Source organism: Macrobrachium nipponense, chromosome 33, assembly GCF_015104395.2.
Source record: "Macrobrachium nipponense isolate FS-2020 chromosome 33, ASM1510439v2, whole genome shotgun sequence".
NCBI lineage: Eukaryota > Metazoa > Arthropoda > Malacostraca > Decapoda > Palaemonidae > Macrobrachium > Macrobrachium nipponense.
In genome coordinates this window covers 58,883,311-58,901,507 of record NC_087219.1, presented here as the reverse complement: position 1 = coordinate 58,901,507, position 18,197 = coordinate 58,883,311, and the positions used below count along the sequence as shown (strand labels likewise).

The following is an 18,197-nucleotide window of genomic DNA, read 5'->3' as shown; positions in this document are numbered from 1 at the left end:
CATCCCTATATAATTATCTACATAAAAACTGCTAATTAGATCAGGCCTCCCTTTCTCCTTCAAGTGAGTCTGAAGCACTAGTTAGAGAAAAAAGGGACTGGCTGTGACACCAAATACCACGATTCGAAAGGCGAAGATTGCCGCATGGTTAGACTCCTTACCCCAGAGGCAGCGTGTGTACTTTGCATCCTTAGATCAAGTAGGATTCTGTGAAAAGCCTGGCTGATGTCAGCGACCAATGCCTAAGAATTACTATGGAACTTGATTAACAAATCATATAAAGCTTCTACTAGGTTAGGTCGTGATAGTAAACAATCATTTAATGACAAATTATCCTTTGTTTTAGATGATGCATTGAATACAATTCTTAGGGGAGTTGTCTCACTCTCTTTCTTTATCCCAAAATAAGGTAGGTAATATCCCTCAATCTTTGGATTCTTAACTTCTTCAATGAACTCTGCTTCGAGATAGGTTTGTAAGACCTTCTCGTAGGCTTCATGGTAATGTGGTTCTCTTTTAGATTTAGAATTCACTGTTTCCAATTGTGCCATTGCATTATTGTAATCATAATGAGGATGCTTCGTGGAGCAAAAAGGAAGGCTCACTAGGTACCCTTCTTTGCTCTGAGGGGCGATTCCTATTGTTTCTAGTCTCCACCATTCATCTACGTCGCATTCCAGATTGGCTAGCCTACACACTCAGAGGGTGTGAATCGTGTTTTGTTCTACGCTTTGTAGGGCCCACTGGAGTACCCTCCCATAGGGGAACATTCCTGTGTGTTATCAACACATTAACCCCATCAATCTTATCCACTCCCATCACGAATTAAATGAAATAATCTGCACCCTCTAGTACTATCTTTAGTAAGTCTTGTTTTAAATCCTCATCCACAGTAGCACACCCTTTACTCTTCAAATGGTCTTTCACTTTAACGTAGCCTACGTTGTGGATGGGAACGTTCACATTCTTGTGCACTATTAACTTAGTTCTTATGATCCTATGTCCATTTCCAGTCGACAGGATACAACGTCAAATTCTCCTTCAATTATGGAGGAACCAAAGGGGGCAAGATTTAAAGACTACCGACCACAGGGAGATTTAATTTGTTCCTACACGTTATACAAACCCTCAGTCCTTTACATTAGGAATTACTTTCAGCGTAGGCTGGAAATCGTTTGTAGAAGAATAACAACAAGGTAATTGGGCGGTAACTGCTTGTCCGATAGTCGGGACGCCTGACTGAACGTAAACATTCCACTTTGCTTTCAGCCGCCATGGTGAATAGACGTGCTTTCACTTTCTGCCCCATCATCGTCGCTGTCTGTAGATTTTTTTTCAAAACTTTGTTAGATATTTCCTTGTTGTTTGTGTGTGTGTGATTTGTTTGTTTGTTTTTCCTTGTGTTGCTAACATGCAAACCCAAGAATTGCATAAGCTTAAATGCCCCTCCATTCTCTCAGTGCGTTTGTCCTGGTGTGGGGCAGGGAGTGTGGTAGATTTTGCTTTAAAATTGAGATTGATCCTCACGCCCTTTGCGTGAAGTGTCGAGGGCGTGAGTGTACCATAGACGATACCCATGATACTTGTGTCTCTTGGTCAGCAGAGCAGTGGGGAAGGTATGAGGGGAGGAAGCGATCTCAGGGGAAGTCTTCCAAGGTTTCGTTGGAGGGTTATACACCTCCAACAACTCCGTTGGTGACGAATCCTTCTTCTTCCTTTCTCCCTCTTCGTAAGCTTCCTCGTCTTGCTGTTCCCTTTTGGGGAGAATGTCTCCTTCCACTTCTTCAATTAATTTGTCAAGCGTAAAAGATGGGGGGAGGGCTGCTGACTTGGAGTTTTATACAGGGTTTCTGCTCGCTCCGGCAGGGATTTTTTCCCTCTCGAGGCGAGTAGGGGCTCCTCTTACTAACCCAACTTTTGCTTCCTCAGTTGTGTCTGCCTCTGCAGTTGGGGACTTGCAGCAGGCTTGGTTGAAGCTGGCGCTACATGGTGTTCCTTCACTCCAGGGGCTGATGCATCATTTCTCATCTGCCCCCGTGACTCATGGCAGTGCTGCAGGGACGACAACAATCTTGCCTGTACCTGGGTATGTGGCACCTCATCTAGTTTACACCCAGCATGTAAACTAAATGATACCACCTTCGGTGGTGGTATCATCCGTGCCACATAGTACTTCGAGGGCGGATCCATTCTTGCCCCCTCCTCCTCCAGGTTACCCGTTCTTTTCTCCCCTAGAGACTTATGAACATCCTCCATGAGTGACATCCCCTTTGGATCATCCGCCTGTTGCATTCAAGCCTGTTTTGTCTGTGCCTGTGCCTGCTGTTGTACCAGTCCCTGAATGTGCGAGAGCTGCTGTGGTGTTGGCATATTCTGTCCTAGCTGCCCTGGAGCCTGCTGCTTTGTCAGCCATTCCAGTGGCACCTTGGATGGGGGATCTGACTGTTGCGCTGAGGAAGCTGATGAAGAAGTCTAAGAAGAAGCGCAAGGTGTCGTCATCTGCAGCCTCCTCCCCTTCATCTTCCGAGGCTCCCCTGCTGAGGAGGAAGATTGTCTCTTAACCACCACCCCCCAAAATTAGTCTCAATCCGGGACTTCTAAGCGTCTGTCCAGGTAGGCCTTCTGCTAGTCCTCCCGATCCTTCGGGAATGGGAACTGCCTCATTGCCCCCAGGAGCGTGCGGGTCAGGGACCATAGAAGTTCAAGCTTCAGCTCATACTTCTACACCTAGTCCTAGAAGTTTAGCCTCTTAAGACTGGTACCATCTCGGGTTCTCATTCGCAAGTTTCCCTGACTACACGCAAGTCTACCGATGAGCGTGCAGAGTCGGTGATGCTGAGTCTGCTCATGCTCACCATCACGACTCGGGTCGGCGCGAAGGGAAAGGGAGTCACTTAGGTGACACACCTTACCGGTGATCGCGCACGCAGCGATCGCTTGGCTCCCAGGGTTGACGTGACGTTCTCATGAGATCGTGCACGCGGCGAAATTGGTAGGAGGTCCCCCGTTCAGTCCTCTTGAGAGGATCTGACCTCTTTGAGGACTTGAACGTGTTGTGAGGACAGTACTCACTGTTGTCTCGCAGGTGGAGACTACTGCTTACCCAATCCTCAGTCACGCTCGCGTGATCGACCAGTCTCAGTGTCTGATAGCATTTCTCCTTACGTGCTTGAGCATCTTCCCAGACCTCAGGGAAGCGTTTCTCCAGAGGAAGAGTGCTCTTCTAGATCTGTGATTCGATCATCACAGCAGGTTGGTGATCGACTGCGACCTCTTCTTCTGTTATTTCTGCTAGCATGGCGAGTGGAAGTGTCCAATCTTCCTCACCTGTCCCTTCAGGTTCCTCAGGATACACCGGTAGGAGCGAGGTAACAAGGGGGAACCCTGGGGAGTGTTCTCCTCAGGGTTTGGCTAGGAGAGTTTGCGTTCCTGGCATGGACTTAGGACCTGAGAGGTCGTATGCTTGAGTGGTTCAGGAGGGTCATAGGGGGTCTGTTGAGGCTCTTCCTTCCAAAGGAAGAGGGTCAAGGGAGGGACATATCCTAGAAGGATTTGACAGTCCGTCCCAACAGGATGCAGTCACTCCTTAGATTCAGAGGACGTTTGCAGAGGTCATCGCACTAATTCATCAGCTCATTGACCTAGGGGAAGGGTCCACGGTAGCTTCCTCTGACGACCCTTCGCAGTTGGAGTCGTTCTGGGGTCCTAAGAAGAAACCCAGGACTTCTGTGGGTTTACCGTGGTCCTCCTTGTCCGAAGGGGTGTTGGACCAGGTGAACAATCTTGTCTCAGAGCAAGAGAATTCACTTAGGGTCAATGGAACAGACAAGCTGCTTCCCTCTCCTCTACCTCGACAGAGGCATTTCTATTCACCCTCGGACAACCCTTGGAAGCTACTGCTATGACGGCTTTCCATGTGGTCTCCTGGTTGGATCTGTGGTTCCTCACAGTATCCAAATTTGCTACTTCTACAGGACTGATAGTTCCCGGAGACGATTCAGCTTTCGGGAGACTGCCAGTCTGGAGGTAGGGCTATTTCCTACCTGGCCCACCAAATGGTAAATCTGTGGGTCAATCTGGTGCTTATGAGGAGGGACACTGTCCTGAATCATGTCTCCATGAATGTAGGGCCAGAGTCGGCATTGGTGTTGAGGAATGGACTGCTGCTGGGTTCCTCTTCTCTCTTCTCTAGAGAGGCGGTGGACAAGTGAAGGTCTGAAGACAACGATCAACTTGTCCAGCAGGCAGTTGCTAAGACTTCCGGTCCGTCTTGTGCAAATGCGGCTAGGCCTTTGAGCCAAGCTAGCTCTTCCTCTGCCTCCAAGAAGACTCCTCCTTCAAAGGGGCTGCAAGGAAAGATCCAGCCTTCTTCTTTCACATTGAAAGAGGACCAACCATGCCCCTTTCAGGCCGCCCTTCTCTCGAGGGAAGGGAGGTAAGCGAAAGAGGAAGAGAGGGGAATGCTAGGGACGGCGTTTCCCCTGAGCTGCTGCCACCATGGGGAGTTGCCTGGCGAGCCATTGGGCAACATGGCAACGCTATGGAGCCAAGACCTGGTTGGTGGATGTCCTTCAGGAGGGATATCTTCTTCCCTTTGAGTCGAGGCCACCACACACTGAAGCTCCAGTCCGTCTACAGATGAATATCCCTGATTTGGCCAACGATCTGGCACTGAAAGAAGAGGTGCAAGGGAGCTGTGGAAGTCATATGAGATCCGTCACCAGGGTTCTACAGCCTAGTCTTCCTGGTGGAAAAGGTTACAGGAGCCTGGAGACTGTTGATAAACGTCTCTCCTTTGAATCAATTTGTTCACTTGACTTGGTTCACAATGGAGACAGCACATTCTGTGCTCGCCTCTATTCTATCAAGGAGAACAACTACATGCTTTCAGTGGATCTGAAGGATGCGTATTTCCAGATACTCATTCATCAGTCCTCCAGGAAGTACCTTCGCTTTATCCTCAAGGGGACAGTGTTCCAGTTCAGGGAACTTTGTTTCAGACTGAACCACCCCTCAGGTGTTTACGAGTGAGTTCACCTTGGTTTCTGCTTGGACCCACTTAGTCGGGATACATCTGTGGAGGTATCTCGACGACTGGTTAGTCCTGACGAGCGAGCTCTTGCAGTTGCTACAGGACAGGGATCGACTTCTTGACTTTTGCCATGATCTTTGGATCATGATAAATTCTGAGAAGAGGATAAAGTATCTGGGCATGCTGATCACTACGGCAGCAGCACGGGTCTTCCCCGCAGACTCAAGAATCAGCAAGTTCAGGAAGACATCTCAACTGTTTCTGTCTCAGCAGGAACAGCCAGTTCAGCTTTGGCAAGTCGTGATTGGTCACCTGTCGTTATAGAGAACTTAGTCCCTCATGGGCGTCTTCACCTGTGGTCTCTTCAATGGAGAGTAAAGGAGTGTTGGTCACAGGCTCAGGGATCCTCAATCCTTCGTCATCCCTCTAACGGAGGAAGTTAGGAAGGATTTAGCCTGGTGGCTAAATGACAGGAACCTCGTAATAGGAGTGGAGTTACACACTCCCAGACATGCTGTTCTCAAACGCATTGACCAAGGGTTGGGGTGCACACCTAGAGGAGTTGCTAACTGCGGGAGTGTGGGACAGACACGACAAGCACCTTCACATCAACATTCTGGAGCTCAAGGGAGCCTTCTTAGCCCTCCAAGAGTTCTGGGATCAGGTGATGGGACACTTCATGGTGTTGATGAGTGACAACACTATGGTGGTGGCATATGTCAACAAACAGGGGGACCTTGTGTCTCTCCCATTGCATTAGTTGACAATGCAAGTGCACGAGTGGGCTACGACATACTCAGTAGAGCTGTCGGCCAGGTACATTCCAGGCAAGAGGAGTGTAGTGGCAGACAAGCTCAGTCGCCAGAATCAGGTGGTAGGGACAGAGTGGTCCCTACACCCAGACGTGGCAGAAAGGTTGTTCAACCTGTGGGGGCGTCCAGTGGTAGACTTGTTTGCTACTTGGCACAACAGAAAACTTCTGTTTTTGTTTTCCGTAGTGCCGGACCCATAGGCAGCTGCAGAGGTTGCATTCCAACATCCGTGGGACAATTTCGATGTCAACACCTTTCCCCTGTTCTGCCTGATTCGCACCCTGCTGATCACCCAGAATCTTCGGATCATTTCAGGTGGCTCCCAAATGGCCGCAGGGTGTTTGGTATCCCAATCTGTTGGGTCTTCTTTCCGAGGCACCTCAAGAGATTCCCGTGGCACAACCTTCTATGTCAGCCGCACATAGAGCAGTACCACTTGTCAGTACAGACCCTGTGTCTTCACAGCTGGCGGTTGTCCACCATCTTTTGTGAGCAAGAGGCTTTCTCACTGAACAGCAACAGAGATGGCAGGATACCTCAGACAGTCCTCTGCAGCAGTGCACCAGGGAAAGTGGGCCATCTTCTGTGGTTGGTGTCATGGATGAGGTCTCTCTGCTTAGAGCCACTTCAGCAGATCACGGATTTCCTAGACTTTCTTTGCCAAGAGAAGCTCCTCTCTGTCCCCACAGTTAAAGGCTATAGGTCCGCCATGGCCCTGGTCCTGAAACTGCAAGGAGAGATCTCTCCTTATGAGGAGCTTCAAGAGGTCTTGCCCACCCAGGGAACTGAGGCCTCCTGAGTGGGATGTGACTCTTGTCTTAGGGAGTCTGACTCATGAACCTTACGCGCTTCTGCGAGAGTTGTCAGACAGAGATTTGACCCTCAAGACCATCTTTTTGCTGGCCCTGGCATCGGGGAAGAAAGTAGGTGAGCTTCATGGTCTCTCTTATGATGTTAAACACTCGAGGGGATGGGGATCTCTTACACTGAATTTCGTTCCTTATTTCATAGCAAAGACTCAGAATCCTTTGGTCCCTGATGCTAGATTCAAGTCCTTTACAATCCCCTCCCTAGAGGACTTTTGTGATAATGACCCAGACGAGATGCTACTTTGTTCTGTTAGAGTTCTATGGTGCTCTCTGAAGAGAACTCGCCATCTCCGGCCTGAGTGTCGACACCTCTTCGTTAGCACCGGGGTGACCAACAAAGAGGTGTCCAGGAACATTATCTCATTTTGGCTTCATGAGGTGATCAGGAAAGTGTACTCCTCCAAAGGGAGGTATGACACTGGTACCTTTCGTCTGAGAGCTCATGAAGTCAGAGGTATTGGTCCTACCTTTGTGTTCTGCAGGAACCTCTCACTTTCACAGGTATTGAAGGCAGGGGTTTGGGCCAACCAGACCACCTTCACTTGCTTCTACCTTCAGGATATAGCCCATAGGTCCTTAGACACTTTTTCCTTGGGACCTGTGGTAGCTGCTCAACAAGTTGTGTAGCTTACCCAACTCCTCTAACTGGACAATGTTGCATCTCGCCTTGTATAACCATGCGAATGTAGGTGTGAATGAGACTGTGACTGGCTTCTCTTCCTCCTTTCATTCGCATCTCTCTTTGTGGGCAGAGGGTCGCAGTCGTCACATGCTGGAATAGGCAGTTGATGCAAGTAAGCTATATTACAGAGCTCCACTCTATACCCTTTCATTAGGGTATAGAACCCTTATCAGATTCCTCCCTCCAATCAGTGAGTTTTCCTAATGTAAAGGACCAAGGGTTTGTATAACGTGTAGGAACAAATCACAATTTTTGAAAGTAAATTGTATATTACATGACTATACAAACCTGAGGTCCTTTACATTTTATCCCCACCTCGTGCCACCCCTCAATCTGGGCTTAAAGCAAAGTGGAATGTTTACATCCAGTTGGGCGGGACTCCCAACTATCAGACGAGCAGTTACTGCCAAACTACCTTGTTATTCTTCCATGACCGATTCCCAGCCTACACTGAAAGTAATTCCTAATGTAAAAGATTTCAGGTTTGTATAGTTAGGAAAAATACAATTTACTTTCAAAAATTGTGATTTTTTAGCGAGAGGTGCTGAAATAAAACTATGTTGACTCTCAGTATCAAGGAACAATCTAAGTTTGTTGTTTTGGTTATGAATGTGAAGTTCGCATCATTGTAGGCAACAAAGAACATGGCAATTCAAATGAAGGATTCTTTTGGGTTACTTTAGCATTTACACATAGTTTGGCATTTCTATCTTTATCTTTGTTGACTACTGCAGGTCTGTTGTTAGTCTTAGCATTTACATTTTTTACTGGACGTGAAGTGACATGACCATGACTCGAGTTAGTACTAGCATTACTGTTGGTAGATGTAAGGTGTGAGGATTTTGGTGGGTGGCGACTATCACAAACCAAACTGTGGTGCCTTGCACCACACAATTTACAGTTTACTTTACTCTGGCACTGTTCGCTACGGTGCCTTACATTGAAACAATTAAAACATGTGCAGGAGCTAATCATTGGATGACTTTTAGCTGCGATGTCTAGTGGTTTGTTGCACTTGTGTGCGGAATGTGTACCATTACAGAAAGGACAAGATTTTCCCTGCAGACTTGGTTTTGTACGAATTTTTCTCTCAACTACTTGGGGCTTGCCCTTTTGCAATGTGTCGTCTTCTAGCATACGGATCAGGAAATCAATAGCCACAAAGAATTCATCTAAATTGTAATCAAAATTACATAAGTGTTCGACGATTTTTCTGTACTCTTTTCCTTCGGATAATTTCTGGTTAATTAAACTCATAATCATACCTTGGCCTGCATTGGCTTTACTCAACCTCTTAATTTGTTCAATAAGAACAGTTAGTTCGAATCTGAACTTTTTTCATTCTTTGTGATTCATAGAAGGTACAAAAGTATTGGAGAGCCGCCTGTGCAGAATCACCAGCAGATGGTGTTCATTTCCATAATATTTATCAAGCAAGTCTAACGCTACCCTATAGTTAGCTGCGGTTACACTCAAAGCCTTGACGACTCTGAGCAGATCCTTTCCCAGACCACCTAACGAGTACGTAAACTTGGTCACTTCGTCCAAGTCAGAAAATTTATTTACATGAACGTCAAACATTTCCTTAGAGAATGCATACTCACTCACCTCTTCTTCGAACACAGGAAGAGGTAGTGGTTTCAGCTTAGGCAAATGTACTTGTCTATTGTGCATGTTTAACGTGTCAATTCTATTTGATAGCAAAGAAATGGCTCTAGTTGTCTCACTAAGCAGCTGTCGTAGTATAACCTCTAGATCGGTTTCCAGCTTAACTGTGTTCAATGAATACATCGAATGGAGTTGCTTCTCATCGGAACTAATTCTGTCTTTGGTATACGGCCATGGTCCGCATTTAATAAGCTCGAGTTGAGCTTCACCTAACAGGTCAATCTGGAGACCCATAGTCACAACAATCATTACAATACTGGTTGCAGCCATGATTACTGATTTACACTAAGTACAAGGAATTAACTACAAAGAATAGAATTACATTACGAAGAGGGGGGTTCTGAATTTCATGATTGAACAACTTTAGGTCGCCGTTCCTTGGCGATTACGCTCTCTTTTGATAAGCCTCATCAAACAGTTGATAAACGATGTTTAGCAACTGGAGAGGGCAAAGGGAAACTTCCATATTTGTGGAAAGGTGCTTGACATCATATTTGTGACGCTTCATACAAAACTTCTTCAAAGGTGCATTGAAATTCTTTACTTTTGCATTGTAGTCATTCGGATCAATGTGGAAACGATACATGCTAGGGTAATCTCCTAAGTTCTGCATTGCAGACTGCAACAATGCTAGTTAGCTCTCTCAACCTTTTGATTAGACTTTTCAGATGGTCCCAGACCGGTTTCAGGCCTGATTATAAGTTATTACCTCCTAAATAGATCGCTATCAAATCATACCTTCTCTGACAATATGCCAAAGTGCTATCTTCTAATTGGGAAATGAGCCATCCGGGGTTCCTAAAAATCTGTTTCTACATCGCTATTCTATAGCAACAGAGAGTGACCTATTAGGGCTACCCTGAAGACCATTGTTCTTCCAATCCTCTAGCAAAGTTCTTACTATCCGATTCGAGGGACCAAATTGTCACGAAATTTGCAACTAAAAGTTCTAGGCTCTGATGTTGTGAGCCAATAGTGAGGCCTTAAGGGCAAAACTTCTACCACATAGAATAGGGTTTGGACAAAAATGTTGATCGTTGAGGTTTTATTACAAAAATAAATTATGTACCATGATAACAAACAGATTTACTTTCAGGAATTATCAAATCACCTTTAATAATGAACTAAATTTGCAAGATTGTACTCTAAATTAACATTGTTAATTGTCACATGCGCCATGCACAAAGAAAATTTCATGTCTCAAAACAGTTTTACACTATTACAAATTTTATACAAAGCGCCATTCTGTACCAATTGCAAGACAATATAATCAATGTGATGGCACTTGAATGAATGAACCCAATATTAATAACACAGATGCCCATGGATAGAGTTAACACAAGTTAGATGTAGTTACACAATAAATTCTAGTAATTATCCGGCTAGCAGAGGAGAAAAACGCCCATGTACCTGTTGGTTTTGTGGAAGAATGCCCTCTCTGGGGAGTGTTCGCCCACTCGTCAACTCTGTGATGCCCTTAATTACAATAGAAAATTACTTCAATTCTGACATTTTGATTTATGTTCACTGTGGCAGGTATTAGACCCGACATAATTACTTGGCTGTTGCGAAATCAAGAAAGTTCACTTCACACAACTCTTGTTCGTAAATCATATACATTGGATATTTTCTCAACTATTTAATACAAAATAAGAATATTTCAAAGGTGTAAATTCCCCTCTGCTTAGTCTGACCATTACGCAATTCATATTTGTATATATATGCATAGAAAAAAATACACAGATACGAAACTTTGATTGCCTAGCTGCTCTTGTTTTTTCCTGCTGTAACCTGACACTGTGGAGGGTTTGGCACTAAAAAGTGGATCGTCTTTTTCGCGTCAGGTTGCAACCCTATTGTTCACTTCAGTTTACAGCGCCCCTAAATGTCGTCGCTTCACTTCGATATCATAACTCATTTTGGAGCTTTGAAGCTGTGTTTTACAGTCTCCATAATATGATTACTACGAAAATAACAGTCAAATCAGCTTTGCTGCTAGCAAGACATTTACCATCTCGAGCGTTGTTACATTCAAATATTTCCATGGCCTCAAGGGAATAGTTGTGGCATTAATTAAAAATAGATATACCCATTTGTACTGCGCTTTTTACTACCCAATGTGGTAACCTATATTTGTGAGGGGGTGCAATGTCTAAAAAATTACTATTTTACAAAAAAAACAAAAGTCAGAAACGTTCAAGTAAACATTAAAACATGAAAAAATAACTCTGGAGAGACCAATCCTTTGGACTTTCTGACACAAGTCTGAAAACACGTTATGTGCACGGAAAAATTGTGTACTTAACAGCCCGTTTCATACAATTTACCTTATTACCAGAGAGCATTCAATGGATGGAATTACCCTCGTAATTTTGTTGTCTATTCTTTCACTCTTCCCACTGAGTGAAACAAATTTCCCACACACAGCTCTATATTTCCCACACACAGCTCTATAATGTACATAGGAATATATAATTATGAATTAAGCACAATTTGCAAAAAATAAAGTCGACTTGTGGCAGAGACTAAAAATTAACATAATGAGAATTTAAATAATAGTTAGTAGCTTACTTGTTAATCGAACCTAAGTTCGATTTGTTCATGATTTTGGCGTTCGAAATTTTTAGATTTCCTCCAAAGAAGATATGAATAAACATGATATGCACTGTAAAGTGGTGGAAAATTCGAACATACATTATTGTAAATGGAGAAAAAAAAATTACTTGCGTAGGGTGGCCAGACGTCCTCCTCCCTTTTGAGCCCTTTTTGTCCTCCATCCTCCGCAACTTTAGGGAGGACGTGCGTTTGTCCTCCTTTCTTGGGAGGAGAGAAATAAAGGCTAAAAATAATAATAAACGATGTAAAAAAAAAAAAAAACTAACGAACTATAAAAACGAAACTGAGGCTAAGGTCAGCAAGACACAGTCGGATGGTAGACATGAACTTTTCAGGTCAACCGATCGGGAGTTCACAGTCGTCGGTTTAGCAGTGAAAGTTATTATCTCTCTCTCTCTCCTCTCTCTCTCTCGTCTCTCTCTCTATATATATCATATATCTATATATATATATATATATATATATATATATATAGATATGTATGTGTGTGGTGTGTCCATCCGCCTGTGTTGGTCGCGCATGGTAACACTGCGTTCCGGCCTTTAAATACTAGTTACGCTATGTGTAAGTTTTAGGTAAATAAAAGGATACCTGGGTGTACATTTGCAACTGGAAAGTGTTTTAATAATTTACTGTATGCGAATTACACCGTTAATATTCGAAATAGGATATTATTTAAAGCCAGGGACGCAGTGTTACCATGCGCAAACACCATAGGTGGATGGACAGATGGAAAAAACAGAGTATAGGTTCCGGAACAAAACAGTCCAGTGTCACATAATGAAAATAAAAGAAATAATAATAAAATAAAATAAAAATATTTTTTTATTTTATTCTTTTACTCTGATATGATAATTATCATATTAGAGTAAAAGAAAAGTAAGTTTTATAACAACAACCACATAAACAAATGCTAGCCGGACATCACATATGATAAAATAGCAACAAATACAGAAGAAAAACAACCGAGCCAAAAAAAAGGATATATTTAACGATTGATGTAACAATACGAAGATAATATGACTACAAGAACACAAGGCAAATATAGCATAAATGACTATGGTTTTGAATTTTAGCCACCTTTTGAAAAATATAAATTTTGGGATAAAATTCTATAATATATATATATAAGATATTATATATATATAACAATATTATATATCATATATATAGAGATATATATATATATTAAAAAAAAGCAGGTGTGGCGGTGAATTGTTAATCTTAGTTTTCTCCGTTTAGTGACAGGAGGGCTAAGCGACAAGCACTTAATTGATTCCTTGAAGAGTGCTGTATTGGAAAAAGAGTCAGAATTGGTGAATATGCGATATGGGTTTGTTGACCCCTTCAGGAGATCACATGAGACTGGGTGCTGCTCAGTTGCTATGCCATTCCAAAAGGCGTGACTGTGTGTGTGTGTGTGTGTTCGTGACGTGTAATGTATGGGGCCCAATAGTCCAAGGTGCCAAAGAAGGTGACATTCTTCGATTACCAGTGTTGTGGTATAGAACACATTTGGAGGAGGACTCGAGGGCGCACCCATCGCAAGGTAGTGCACTATTAAGACTTTGAAAAAGTTACCCTTTGAAAAGAGAGTGAGAAATGTAGTGTGTACACGTTCATTGAATTATCTTTTACATATTGGAGTGATGTAATAAATGTCTCTTTATTTCAGATGGGTTCATGCCATTATACAAGAGAATGGGTTCCCTAAAAGACTTTGACTATTTAAATGCATAATTAATCAGACAGTGAGATTTAGGTGGAAAGTGTACTTGATCTGGTTCAGGAGAGAATGACAGTTTATGGTCTTTTGAGGGTCAGACTTAATTCTTTTATTTACTCCATTTTATATTCATATTGTTCCATTTAATGTTTAGCTAATTTGGGAAATAAAAGTATATTTTTGTATCTACAAAGATTCATTTGCCCAGTTTGCATTTTTAGCTTTTGCAGATGGATAACCAGCAACGAGAGGTAAGAAGATTACCTGTTTGTTCCATTTGTTTAAACTAGTGTCAAATAGTCGCAAAGACTCGGCAAGATATATATGCTAATAACAAGTATTGATAACGGTGAATTTAGCTAAGAAATAGAAATCTGTAAGGGTTTGTCAAGTGATGTTGGTAAACTGCCCATTTCAATTTTCCGTTTTCCCTCTGCAGTTATATTGCCTGTGATGGTCAGCTTGCCCCTTGCATAAAAAAAATGAAAACAAAATTTCCTGGGTATTTGATTATTTATTAGTAGTTAGGATTATTAGTGGTTTATTTCATATACAAAAAAAGCTACTCTTAGAACTTTTGTTCCGTCAGCATCAGCGAAACAAACAGCCGAAAAATTGCTAAAACGGGTCACGATTACACTGAAGATAAGAACATGTAATGTCCTTAGCTAAAAGCCGAGTCAATACGATGTTCGGGAATAATCACATGCGCCCGATACCGAGTCATCTCTATCTTTTTTTTTTTTTTTATTATTCGTCTGGATTCTCTCTCTCTCTCTCTCTCTCTCTCTCATTCTTCTTTGTTAAGAGGTATACGAGTATTCTATCGTAAGAGCTTTTGAATAAAGACTGACTTGGGTCTAGGTATTTCCAATGATTTTAGGGCCCAGAACGATAATTGCAAAAGTGGTTCCTTCAACTCGATAGGCCGAAGTTGAAACTTCCCAATCTGTGGACAAACTATTTTTTAAGAAATTTTGGCCGGACCTTGCAACCCTGCTATATGTGCCATGATAACTAAAATTTGAATTGAACCAGCGATATACATAAATATGAAATCGTCTCGTAAAATCATACCCCTGTCAGGGCACATTTTCTTTCTAATCATAACCATAGTTATTATTACTGCAGCCAAAGACAGTGGACAAAAATGTCAGTATTGATGGACCTCAAGATGATTTCCAATTAATTAAAGGGACTGAAGATCATAATGGATTGTGATTGCTTGGCGGGAAGAAATTGTTTGCGTACTCCTTCAGTCGCCTCATAAAAAATATGAGTAATCAGCGTGAACAGCATTTTTATATTTTCATTATTGAATTATTTTTTTTAATCGTCATAGCAGTAAACACCAGTGACTTAATCAGATTCTGAATGAAAGTGAACTACCATGCCTTCATGTAACACCTTTTATTTGATTATCAAACAAAATTTCATTCGAGAGTTGACAGCGAACTGTCATGAAGGGCTGATTAGTTTTCGTATATTGACTTTATTATTTTTTTTTAAACTCTGAAGTGAACTTATAAGAGGAATAATCAGATAGCTCAGTAGTTGTATTCCGTTGTCAATAAGTTATTTTTTCACTTGGTATTATTGTTCATAAAAGAAAACTGAACACTAGCGGGCGGGGGAAGATTTTCATTCGGTAAGAGTCATAATTGGCTGGTAATTAGTTGACTGTGAAGGTGTACATACAACCTGTAAGACTGAGGGACCTCTTCCCAGATGTTTATGTCTTTCCATCTCTCGAAAATAATTCAGAAGATTTAAAAAAGTTCCGCTGCTAACTTGTGATCTTTTGGTTGTTGATCCAAAAAGGCGGCGTCACTGAAACGGTGCTATTTCTAACTATAGGATCTCTGCGTTAGATACAGAAGGAAATCAACTCCGTAGGGGGTTAGTGCCGTCAATGCACCTTTTGCGGTGCACTGTAGGCATTACTTGAGGTTCTTTGCCCCTAGCTGCAACCCCTTTCGCTTCTTTCACTGTACCTCCTTTCATTTTCTCTTCTTCTATCTTACTTTTCCACCCTCTCCTAACGCTTGATTCATAATGCAACTGCGAGGTGCTCTTCCTGTTACACCTTTCAAACCTTTTACCGTCAATTTCCGTTTCATAGCTGAATGACCTTGTAGGTCCCATTGCTTGGCCTTTGGCCTAAATTCTATAGTCAGTTCAATTCAGTTCAGAGGGAAATCAAGAAATGATTTTTTCAAAGAGCACTGTAGGAACCAATTATGTTGCTCCGTCCAAGTTAGGACGCAAATGAAAACAAATGACCTTCATTCAGCAATACAATGTTTGTTCTTGTTGGTTGTGGAATTTCCCGGGAGTCCGTAGACACGACCTACCAACGTGATATTACGAATAACACGGAGAAGAAAACCAAGAGAGGCAGATTATTTTTATGAGAACGTTTACGAGAAAGAAGGAAGCAGAGAAGGTCATCTTACACGCTACGTTTTGTTGGTGATTTCCTTAGGTTCTTTATTCATGGAAGTCTGATTTACTCTCGAGAATTTTGGAGGATGAGTCCAGGAGGCGTCTGTACATTACTGATATAACAAAATGAGTGAGACATTTACCTTCCGCGTATTTCTGGAAGCTTTTCCCTGGTGCGTTATTGAAATCAATTAAGATTTTCTAACAGCCACAGACCAATATGGAGTTTATATTTGTATGTAACTAAGGTATACATGGGTCTATCGATGTGACACACACACACACACACACACACACACACACACACACACACACACACATATATATATATATATATATATATATATATATATATATATATACACTGTTCTTTATTTAGTAGTCTGCCAAATAAAGGACAGTAGAAATCGGAAGGCCTAGCACCACTCAATTGTTTCACCGTCCTTCGTGGATTTTGCCTTTATTTAAATTTATTTATATATATATATATATATATATTATATATATATATATATATATGCAAAGATTTATAGATAGATAGATAAGTACACATGTTCATTATAATCCTTAATAAGTGAATAGACTTTCTTAGCTTAAGGATCATCTGTCTATTAGAGACCTTTCTCCCGAGTTACGATGCTTGTACGCATTGCTAGAGATATTTGACCATCAAATTCTTAAGGCTTCTCATAGCAACAGATAATCCAGATATCATTTGAGGCCAAAGCACATGACAAGTCATTTTCCTGCCTGGTTACAAGGTGAAATATGAGAGCGCACAAGAAGTTTTTACGTCAACAGCAAAAACAAATTGCACTGACTGTCTATGTGTCTCCTCAGTACTCTAATGTAAGTTGACACTTACTGCAAAAAAGAACAAAAAAATTCATTTGCATATGCGACAAATGAGTTCAATGTTGATTTTATTGTAATAAACTTTTCTTTATTCATACAGCTCATGGATTGTTTAGTCAATTTGGGTTACAACTCATTTCTATTTTTAGTGTCTGTCCTTAATCCATCTAACTTGTTGGCACCTATAACGGTGCCACACGCGCGATCATGGCTAACTTTAACCTTGAATAAATAAAAACTACCGAGGCTAGAGGGCTGCAATTTAGTATGTTTGATGATTGGGGGTTGGATGATCAACATACCAATTTGCAGCCCTCTAGATCTGTTGTTTTTAAGATATGAGAGCGGACAGAAAATGCTGACGGATAGACAAAGCCATTTCAATAGTTTCCTTTTTACAGAGACTAACAAATGTTCTAGATATAGGTCAGATTGTACGTTGCATAAACGGCTCCATTTTCAAATACACTACTTGCAATGGACAGGTTCAAAAGCTTGCTCTTGAAAGCACGACTCTGTAGGTGTCTTAATTGTTTTCATACACACACACACACTTACAGTGCGTGCGTATTGGTATATTTTCCTGAGTAACAACGATTCAGCCTGGGATACCCTCACTCACAATGGGGCTTCATAAGTAGACAATGCCCGGGGAGTGTGTCCAAGAATCACTTGAAGAAATATATATATAAAATACTTAAAACCAAAGAAGAGAAGAGGTTCTGAAAAAAAAACTCTGCAAGTGTTTGGCGGATTTAAGGGGAGGGGGAAGACCTGGTCATGTGAGCCCCTACCCACATGGATATGAATATAATGGAACATTGTTTTCTTTCCATTAATCATTATCAGGAGCAAAAAGGTTTGTTTAGATAATGATTATTTCAACACTGTACGACAACAACTACCACTACTGGTATATATATATATATATATATATATATATATATATATATATATATATATATACTTATATATATATATATATATATATTATACATATATATATATATATATATATATATAATATATCATATATATATTTATATATTCATATGTACTATATATAGTGTGCATACATATAGATATATGTGTGCCGCATGTGAGTACACGTTACACCCACACACACATATATATATGATAATCCTAAGTGGCCCCCCAAGAGAAATATTTCTAGATCCGCTACTGCCAAGTGTGAGCAATCGACTGCAACCAGATCTCTTTTCCTCAGAAATGATGTTCCTTCCTACCTCTGAAACTCAGATCATTTCTCTTTGGTCACAAGACCTACCTTTGGTGAGATTTTCGTTCGAATCCTCAGATAACCTTTCGTATAATCCTCTTAACATGCAATTACAAAATAAACAAACAAATAACAACTGAACCAAAAATATGACCTTGTAGGGGTAACAAATGTCAAATGCCTGTTACCTAAGAATGATGTTCGAATTGTCAAGAATATATGAAACTTCTATTGAACCAAAGACTGTGGTGT

At 41.6% G+C, this 18,197-nt stretch overlaps 1 protein-coding gene across 1 annotated transcript in view; it reads left to right on the top strand.

Moving 5' to 3' along the window:
* LOC135203216 (aquaporin-9-like) overlaps positions 1 to 18,197 on the top strand; it is a 107,051-nt gene that overhangs the window by 75,974 nt on the left and 12,880 nt on the right. The gene's annotated exons all lie outside the window — the stretch shown is intronic.